We start from the raw sequence: 9962 nt of genomic DNA, 5'->3' as shown, positions 1-9962 counted from the left end.
TTGGAATCACAAGAAAAATTCAACAATATGTAGCAAACATTTCATTGAAATTTTTTAAAGAAAAGTAGAATAAATACGATTTTGGTTAAAGGAGCTATCCCAACTTTATTTGTACCAGTAAGTTTGACATACTGTTGCACTTGTTACTGAAGCAATTATTAAAAATAAGCAATTATAAGCAATTAATGCTTTTTAGTTCATTTAAGATTATACTTAAATGAACTAAAAAGTATTAAATAATCCTTATTCTGTACTCAATCTTCATAATTTTGACGTCGGTACCAGTCCTAAGTATACAGGGTGTCAAAAGACCGCTTCCGATAACTTCGTGGGGTTATTATAGGGCATGAGATATATCCATTGGTGCAAGAAATTTTCATGTAATCGCCAGTTTTTAAAATAGTCAAAATTTTCAACACGCAATGTATAATGCGTGCAGTTAATGCGCGATAATATCGCCCGCCGCCGATGAATGAAACCCCGGGCCGAGCCGGCCCCCCCGCGCCGCCCGCGTCGAATACCGCGCGCGCGGCTCTGCGCTAGTCATGAGTTAAGACAAAACAGCTGATCGTGGTGTGCCCTATACCCTAGCCCGTAGGTAGTGAATAAACCACCAATATTGTAATGATTATTAAATTACAATAGTTTACACGATTTAACAAAATGTTACAATTTATTAATTACCGTTTCTCAGGTTTTTACTCAAAAATACTCAGTTTTTACTTCCGGCCAAAAAGGAAAAGAAATCATAATTCACATCCGATCATCATCCGATTTACACATCTGTAAAAATACATACACAGTTACCTACTGCACCTATCAATACCTATCAATGGAAAACATACGTGATAACATGTTCACAGACCTGTGATCAGCTGTCTGCTTTTATGAAATGCAGTTCGAACTGTGCTCCATGATCCATCTAACTCGATGTAGATTGCAGAGTTATTCAACACTTAACAAAAGTAATTACAGGAGACATTCCAATTCTTTAAACACTTTTTATTGCACTGTTTAAACCGCACTATCGTCTATCGACGACGATGTTCACCTGTTCCTTAAAGCATCGCACATTCATCGGACGTATCTTGTCACGGCCCGTTATTAATTACAAACATTAAAAAAAATAGTTAACAATACACAAAACAAGCAATAATATGACAACATCTAAACGTAAAATTACAAAACTTAAACAAAAACGTCACAGTACCTGCACCAGCACGGCGCGTGTCAGACAGCCGACTGAACAAAATTGAAGAAAAAACTTTGTAAAATAATAGGGATGTATCCCTGTGCAATGTGAATATTTTGAGTAATCGATAATTTTTTTATCGATAAATCGTATTAATTATTTTACATACGAGTACGTATTGATTACTGTCAAACTAAAAATAAACAAATACCTACTCAATATTAAGAAAAGCGACAATAATTAAAAGTTATTTAATTAATTAGGTATTAAAGTATTTTAGACGCGCATAACGCGTACCACGGTATAACAATCACTTTATCACGGTAATGTAGGTATCGAATTTAAAAAAATGAGATGAGATCTACTAAATAATAGTTATAATTTTTATTATTTAATGGTAATTTAAATATCGACTAAATAGTATTGAATTTATAGGGTACAACACTTAGATTGTCCTTGAAATGGATTAGCAACACGTGCGTCGGGCACCTGCACAGCGGCGCGCTTTGTCGGCGCCGCGATCAAAGCAAGCCGCCGGTCGATGTCCTTTGACTACTTCCGAAAGTCGATACACGACGAACATTATTTAAAAAATTAAAATAGATTTTTTAATTTAGTAGCCATTTGAGCATTGAGGTAATAGGTTGTTAGAGTTGTTAGGAGGTAAGTTTGATTTTTTAACAATTACTTCAAGTATCAAAACGTGGTAGTATTGTGTAAAGTGTTAATAATTGATTATTATTTCAGTTGTAATAAAATACTTTGTGGTGTGATACATTTCGTTAACGAGAAGTTTTTTTGACGTTCTTGGTAGTGACTGGTCTTATTGCTTGGTGTTAAGGACTATTTTCAAAATGCATAAAGAAGTAAGAACACTTGAACTCAACATTTTTCACGTAAGTTAATTGCCAGTTTTATGTATGAGGTTTTTTCGTGTATCATCTGTTATTTCGATTGATAAGTGACGATTGCGGATAAACAGTTCATCCGCATAGGTTTCGTTACTTACGATGAACTTTTTAACTAGTCTAATAATCTTAGAAGTTTGCCATACTGTCGTAAGTTGTTACACATGCACAGACAGTTTTCTACATGAGCTACCATTAAACTCTTAACACTGCAAGTAGCTTAGATGAGAGGTCAGAGGTCAGAGTTCTAAGTTCCACGTCATGGTGACCTTCATGGGTTTGAAATTGAAAAGACATACATTAGGGTTTCTGTGTGTTCTGTCGTAAGTCGTAACTCGTAGTGTATCGTCATTCGTCGCATACGACCTTTCGACTTAGCGTGCGTAAGGCGGAGCTAACAGCTGATTAACGCGGTCAACGTTCTCGGGTATGTACTCGGAACACGAGAACGTTGACCGCGCGCTGGCAAATGCTTATTGGGGTAAAAATAATAAAATTTAAAAAAATATTTTAAAATATTTTTCTATGTGGTTTATTATCATGTTTAAAGGGTTTTAATTATAAAAAAATAAAGAATAAAAAATTAAAAAAAATTAAAAAAAAAATACATATTCGTAATCAGAAAATGTAGTATAATCATACCCCAAAGTTATCGGAAGTGGTCTTATTACACCCTGTATAAGTTGCAGTTATACCTATTCTGTCAGAGAACTGGCGATTAGGTACCGATTGCAAAATAATGAAGATTGAGAACAGAATTAATACTGAGTACAGAATAAGAATTATTTAATACTTTTTACTTCATTTAAGTTTAATATTACTATTGTCATTACCTTGGAAGTCGGTTTTAATTTTTTGTTTAAAAATAATAATTTTACTCTTTTTAGCTGTCCTTATTTTTATTTCTATAATTACGGTGTTTTAAAAAATCAAAATCAAAATTGCTTTATTTCTGAAAAAATCTAAAATAAAATATATTTTCAGAATACATGGTGCCTACCACCGGTTCCATAACCACTTAGCTCTACCATGAGTTTAAAGCTTTAGTATTTATCGATACTCGATACCGACTACGTAAATATTTAGTACAGTTCGACAAGGCTTTATTTGAAAGTGGGTGACATTGACGGGAGCGCTGCTGGTAAAGGAGAACTGTCAAACACATGTCAAAAATGACGTTTTTATATGATAAAAGCGTTTAGCTCCTTTTCTCGTCTAATTCAAATAAAGCCTTGTCGAACTGTACTGTATGGCTATTTTAGTTCCACGAGTAACTGATAGAGGCGCTGTAAAATTTGCCATACTAACATTGTCACTTGTCAGTATCGAGCATCGAAAAATTCTATAGCTTTAAACTCATGACATGGTAGAGCTCCAGGGCTTCATAACGTTATCGAATACCAGAAAAATAATGATACGGTACGTACCGTTATTTTCATAATGGTAGCAAGATACCGGTATTTTTTTAACGATATATCTAGTAACATACCGAAAAAATATCGTTATAAAAATATCGGTAAATATAACGATATTTTCTGGTATCAGTATAGCCGTGTTCGTTTCATTTTTTCGGAGTTTGGCAGCTGACTGTCAACTTCATAATGGAGTGCGGAGTGTCATGTTCTAACAATTTCTGTCAGATTTTAGACACTCACACTGACACTAGCCGTGTTCGTTTCACTTTTTCGCAGTTTGGCAGCTGACTGTCAACTTCATAATTGAGTGTCATGTTCAATAAAATACTAACAATTTCTGTCAGAGTCAGAGTATTTTATTGAACATGACCATGTCATTAGTTAGTTAAGAGAACTAAAGAGGGGGAACCAGGAGTCCCAAGGCACAGGGTAACCTAGTTTGGGTTCCTGTCTGCCACACAAGTCTATATAATATTATGTATGTCATATTTTTAATTTTGTTTTTATTTTCTTAATGTACTTGTTGTGGGAGAAATAAACTTATTTATTATTATTATTTATTATTAAACTGCGAAAAAATGAAACGAACACGGCTACTAATTTTTAACTTTGCGCATGCGCAATGTACATTGAAAAACGAAACGAACACGACTTATGGCTTGGGGGACAAAGAAAGCCCCGCATAGCACAGAGTACTTTTTTATACCGCATAATAATCAAACTAAACAGAAAATTATAATAAGTTATTTTATTTATTAGGAATCAAACTAAAAGTTATTTTATTTAATCCGATAATATCGAATGAATAAGCTATTTTATAATTTATTCATCCGATTATAATCGCACGAATAATAAAATTCTGGTGCAGCGTTGCTAGAATGTTACTTTTGTAACATTTTACGTTACTTTTGACCCTTGCATGTTACATTCATGTGACATGACTACAGATGTTACTTTTACGTTACTTTTGGTAATTGAAAAAAAAAGATGTTTGAAACCAAAAATGCGAAAACGAAACACACTTAGTTTTATTGAGTTTTGTCGTTACAGCTGACAATGCTTTGAATGAACGTGGCGAAATAAGCAACTATCGCTGCCATCATACAAAAACAAATTTTTGACAGTTCTCCTTTATCAGCAGCGCCCCCGCCCACGAGTCTGACTCGCTCATAAAGGGTTCCGTACCGAGATAGAGCAAAAATAGGCCAAAAATTGTGTTTTTTTTGTATAAGAGCTTATGTTATTATATTTTCATTATAATAGGTATATAAATAATTTTAATAATAAAATAATTATACGGAATCCAAAAAATCACTTCATCTCTATATGTGTAGTATGTTTTCGTGCATTCTGGATACCCCCCCCCCCCCCCCCCCCCCCCCGGCATTTAAAATATTAAGTATATAAGTAATACGAAATGTTACTTTTCGCATGACAATAAGTAACTTTCGAACATACAGCTCTGGCAACACTGTTCTGGTGCTCCTTTTAATAAAAAAAAAAAATCACTAGGTTTCGTCGGGCGGGAAACTCGAACGCGGGCGGTCGTGTTTTTCTCAAATTTTATTTGTTTATTAGTGTTCAGTGCGGGAATATTGTACATATTTTTGTAAATATTTAGTTTTAATTATCTTTCTAGTTTATTTTATATTTTCTTCTCGGTAAGTGTATTTATTTTTGTACTATGAATCGACCTCCGGATCCCGGAGGCGGGAATTTTTGTGGCCCAATTCCACAGCCCGGTTATTTTGTTACGTTGGATTTTGATGAGTCCAATAATATGGACACAGAAGAGTCAATAAGTCAAAGAACGTACAAACGATCTCGTAATGATTTTATTGACGAGCTGACGTGCAAACAATGTAACAAAGTAACTAGAGATAGCGCGGGAAATCGTATTAATTGTAAGTGTATACTTGAAAAGGATAATGCTGCTAGCATGCGTGTATCCTCAGCCTCAGCACCTGAGACAGAAAGAAAACATATTGGCAGAAATTTATATAATGAAAATGATGTTTCCCCTTATTTAATTCATGTACAAAAAGTTACAAAAAATGTCTCTGATGGTACGCAACTACACCCCATCACCTTTGGTGACTTTTTAATTAAAAATAACATTTATAATATTATTAATGGCTCTCTAAAAAAAATTGGTCGGAACAGAATTTCTGTTTCATTTCAAAATTACAAAGATGCTAATACATTTATTAATAATTCAATACTCGCTGACAATAATTATGAAGCTTTTATACCATCTTTTAATGTCGTTAGAATAGGTATTGTGAGGGGTATACCAGTTGAATGGTCACCTGAGGAAATAATAAATAACATTTCTACACCTACCGGTAGTGGTAAAGTTGTGAAGGTCAGACGCTTAAATTATAAAACAATGGTGGAGGGTTCTCCTGTATGGAAACCGACTCAGTCAGTTGTTGTATACTTTGATGGTAGGGTTCTGCCAAAAAGAGTTTTTATTTGTTATAATTCACTACCAGTTGAGCTCTACATCTTTCCCACTATACAATGCTTCAAATGTTGTCGGTATGGACATACCAAAGCTCAGTGTAGGTCAAAATCACGGTGTATCAAGTGTGGTCAGGAACATGATATGGATTCTTGTAGTGTTAATGAGCATGAATATTTCTGTTGCTTATGTTCTGGCCATCATATGGCTAATAACAAAATATGCCCAGAGTTTAATAGGCAAAAATCTATAAAAATACACATGGCTGAACATTGTGTCTCTTATGCAGAGGCCAATAAAGAAATTCCTTCCTCATATAAATCTTATTCAGATACACTATCCACTCCTAAATTTAATTTATCTACTAATAATAATAATAGTTCATCTGATAATAGATCATACAAAAAAACTGTAGTTGCTAAGCCTCGTGCTCCTTATAGACCAATGAAAGGTTATGATAAAATTGCCCATAACAATGTGGTAAAAGAGTTTTCTTTTGATAATTTAGAAAAAAACACAACACCAGTACATGAATACAATAAAGGTATAATAAACAATTACAAGAATGAACTTTCTTCACTTACAGATGTAATATCATTATTACAAACCCACTCACAGAACGATAATATACCGTCCATCGTTGCCCCTTTAATTCAATGTATAATTAATATTCTACAATATGGCCCAGATCATTCAGTGGAACGCTCGAAGTGTAGTTAATAAAAAAAGTGACATAGCTTATTTATTAAGAAATTATAATCCTTTTTTATTTTCTTTCTCAGAAACTTGGCTTAGGCCAAGTAATACTTTTAGATTTAAGAATTATAATACAATTAGAGAAGATAGGTTAGACGGCTATGGTGGTGTAGCCTTTCTCCTTGAGAAAAACTACCCTTTTAGCCTTATTGATATCCCTGTACATAGTTCAGAGCTATCTATTATAGCAATTAGTGTAAATAATATATGTTTTGTCTCTGTATATATTTCCCATGCCTCTATTAATATTTTAAATGAATTTAATAACATTTTAAGCTCTTTACCAAGACCTTTAATTATAACAGGTGACTTTAATTGTCATCACCAGTCATGGGGAAGCTCCATTACTAATAGTTATGGTAACAAGCTGCTAAGTGTTTTAGATCTGAATAATCTATGTGTTATAAATTCTGGTGAGCCCACAAGGCGCACTAGTCCAACAGAAGGCAAAAGCGTTGTTGATTTGACTATTTGCTCCTCACAGTTTGTAACACAATTAACATCTTCGGTTCTATCATCCACTTTTGGAAGCGATCACTTCCCCATATTAACTACCTCTCCTTTTGATAATTCTCAGGCTCTTATTCAAAATGTCAGATTATTTCCCAGGTATAACCTTAATAATGTCACCGATAAATGTTGGAAGAAATTCAGTAGTAAAGTTGATGTAAAACTGTCACAGATATTTCCAAATGAAGATGACTCTATTGATGCTCTCGTTTTTACAGATGTCTTGATAGAAAGTGCTAATGAAGTTTTTCCAATAAAAAATGAATCATCTTCCATTCCCAGCCCACCGTGGTGGGATAAAGAGTGTACGGAAGCTGTAAAAAGGAGAAAGAAGGCTGAAAGAATGTATAGTACAAATATGTCTCTTGAAAATTATTGGACATTGAAAAACATTATAAATAGCACCAAATTACTTTTCAAAAAGAAAAAATCTGAAAGTTGGCAAAAATTTTGCTCCTCTCTGTCCCCGAATTCTCCTCCAACTGTTGTTTGGCAAAATATTAGGAGGTTCAAATCTGCATACAATACTTCTCATTCTGTTTCTCTTCCTAGTTCTATTGCAAATGATTTTCTTGACAAGCTTGCTCCTCCTACAGTCAATCTTCCTAACCTATTTCATAACAATAGTACAATAGATGAAAATGAAGAGTCTTCAGAATTAAATTCCTCCTTTACCATGGCCGAATTAAAAAATGTACTTTCGTATGTATCGGATTCCTCTCCTGGGCCTGATGGTATTTATTATTCATTTATTTCTCATCTAAACGAAAACAGTTTATCAGTTTATCTTAGAATCATTAACTCAATTTTTGAATCTGGCAATATTCCATCAGAGTGGAAATGTCAACTAGTGTTACCCATTTTGAAACCAAACAAAGATCCTTCCCTCTCATCTTCATATCGTCCAATAGCCCTCTCGTCTGTTCTTCTAAAAATAATTGAACATTTAGTCAAAAACCGCCTGGAGTGGTTCGTTGAAAGTAACTGCCTGCTTTCTTCATCTCAATATGGTTTTCGGCGTAATAAAAGTACATATTATGACAACTTAAGTTCTTTTACCACCGACATAAGATTAGCTTTCAGCGCAAATAAATTCGTTCTTTCGGCCTTTTTAGATCTTTCTAATGCATATGATAGTGTTATTATATCAATATTGAAACAGAAACTAAGACGTCTAAAAATTCCTAAAAAAATTATTTCATTTATTATAAACCTGTTAACTGATAGATATATTATTTTCTATAATAATGGCCGTAAATACATAAGAATTGTTACCAAAGGTTTACCACAAGGCTTAGTTTTGAGCCCTCTGTTATATGACATATATACTTATGATTTAGAATTGGCCATTGCAGAGTTGTTGGATGTTGATATTTCGCAGTATGCGGATGATCTGACCTTATATGTTGTAGGGAATAATGCTGATGATGCTTCCGCTAAGCTAACAAGAGCCTTGCATTTTCTTAAGCGTTGGTTGGACAACCACGGCCTAGATTTATCCCCAACTAAAAGCTCCATAGTTCTTTTTAGTCGAATGCGCGTAACTCCTCAAGTTAGAGTATTTTTTGATAACATTATCATTTCACAAAAAAACCATCATAAATTTTTAGGTGTCATCCTGGATGAAAAGCTTTCCGGAATTCCACATTGTGATTATGTTGTAAGTAGATGCGAAAAAAATGTAAATATCATCAGATGTCTAGCAGGCGTATGGTGGGGTGCCCATCCATTTTATCTAAAATTAGTGTATTATGCTTTGATTCGCAGCATATTAGAATATGGCTCTTTCCTTTTGGAGCCTAGACGTGTATCAGGATTTAAATCTTTAGACAAAATCCAAAGTAAATGCCTCAGAATTATATGTGGAGCAATGAAATCTAGTCCAATCAACGCTTTGCAGGTTGAATGTTATGATCCTCCTTTACATTTACGCCGTCAATATTTATCCGACAAATATCTCTTTCGATGCCTTCAGCTTTATGATCATCCTATTATTGCGAAACTTCAAACGCTTTCCTATCATATTTCCGAAAATTCATACTAGTTAAATAAACAAACCCCGTGTTTAATTGTGAGCTATTTTAAATTTAAATCTCTTACTGCACCTATTCATTCTTCTTCTAAATTACCGATTTTTTCTTCTTCTTATGGGGCTCTTGTGTCCGCTCCAAATATTCTGACCATTAATATAGAGAAGAACTCTTTGAGGGCCAATGAAAGATTTAATGATATAATTAATACACAATTTAAAGATCATCATTATATCTTTACAGATGCTTCTAAAAGTAATATTAATGGCCATGTTGGTGTAGGTGTATTCCATTCCCAGTACAATATTGTCCAAAAAATTAAACTCCCTCCCGAATGTACCGTATTCTCTGGAGAATGCTTAGGGATCTTAAAAGCTTTAGAATATATTTTATTAGCCAAACTTAAAAAATCTATAATTTTTACAGACTCTTTAAGTTCTATTCAAGCTCTTAACAAGAATCCATTTAAAATTAAACAACAACATCCTGTTATATTCGATATAAGACAGTTATTAACAGATGTTACCAAGAAAGGTACTTCAGTTTCATTTGCTTGGATCCCTAGTCATTGTGGAATAGAAGGAAACGTTAGAGCGGATTCTCTTGCCAATGATGCACTAACGTGTGGTGACTTAAATCCATACAAAATTTACTACCCTGATTTATTAACTTTACCCAAAATTCATT

This window comes from Aricia agestis, chromosome 1 (assembly GCF_905147365.1).
Source record: "Aricia agestis chromosome 1, ilAriAges1.1, whole genome shotgun sequence".
Taxonomy (NCBI): Eukaryota; Metazoa; Arthropoda; class Insecta; order Lepidoptera; family Lycaenidae; genus Aricia; species Aricia agestis.
Note: the sequence above shows the minus strand (reverse complement) of the source record.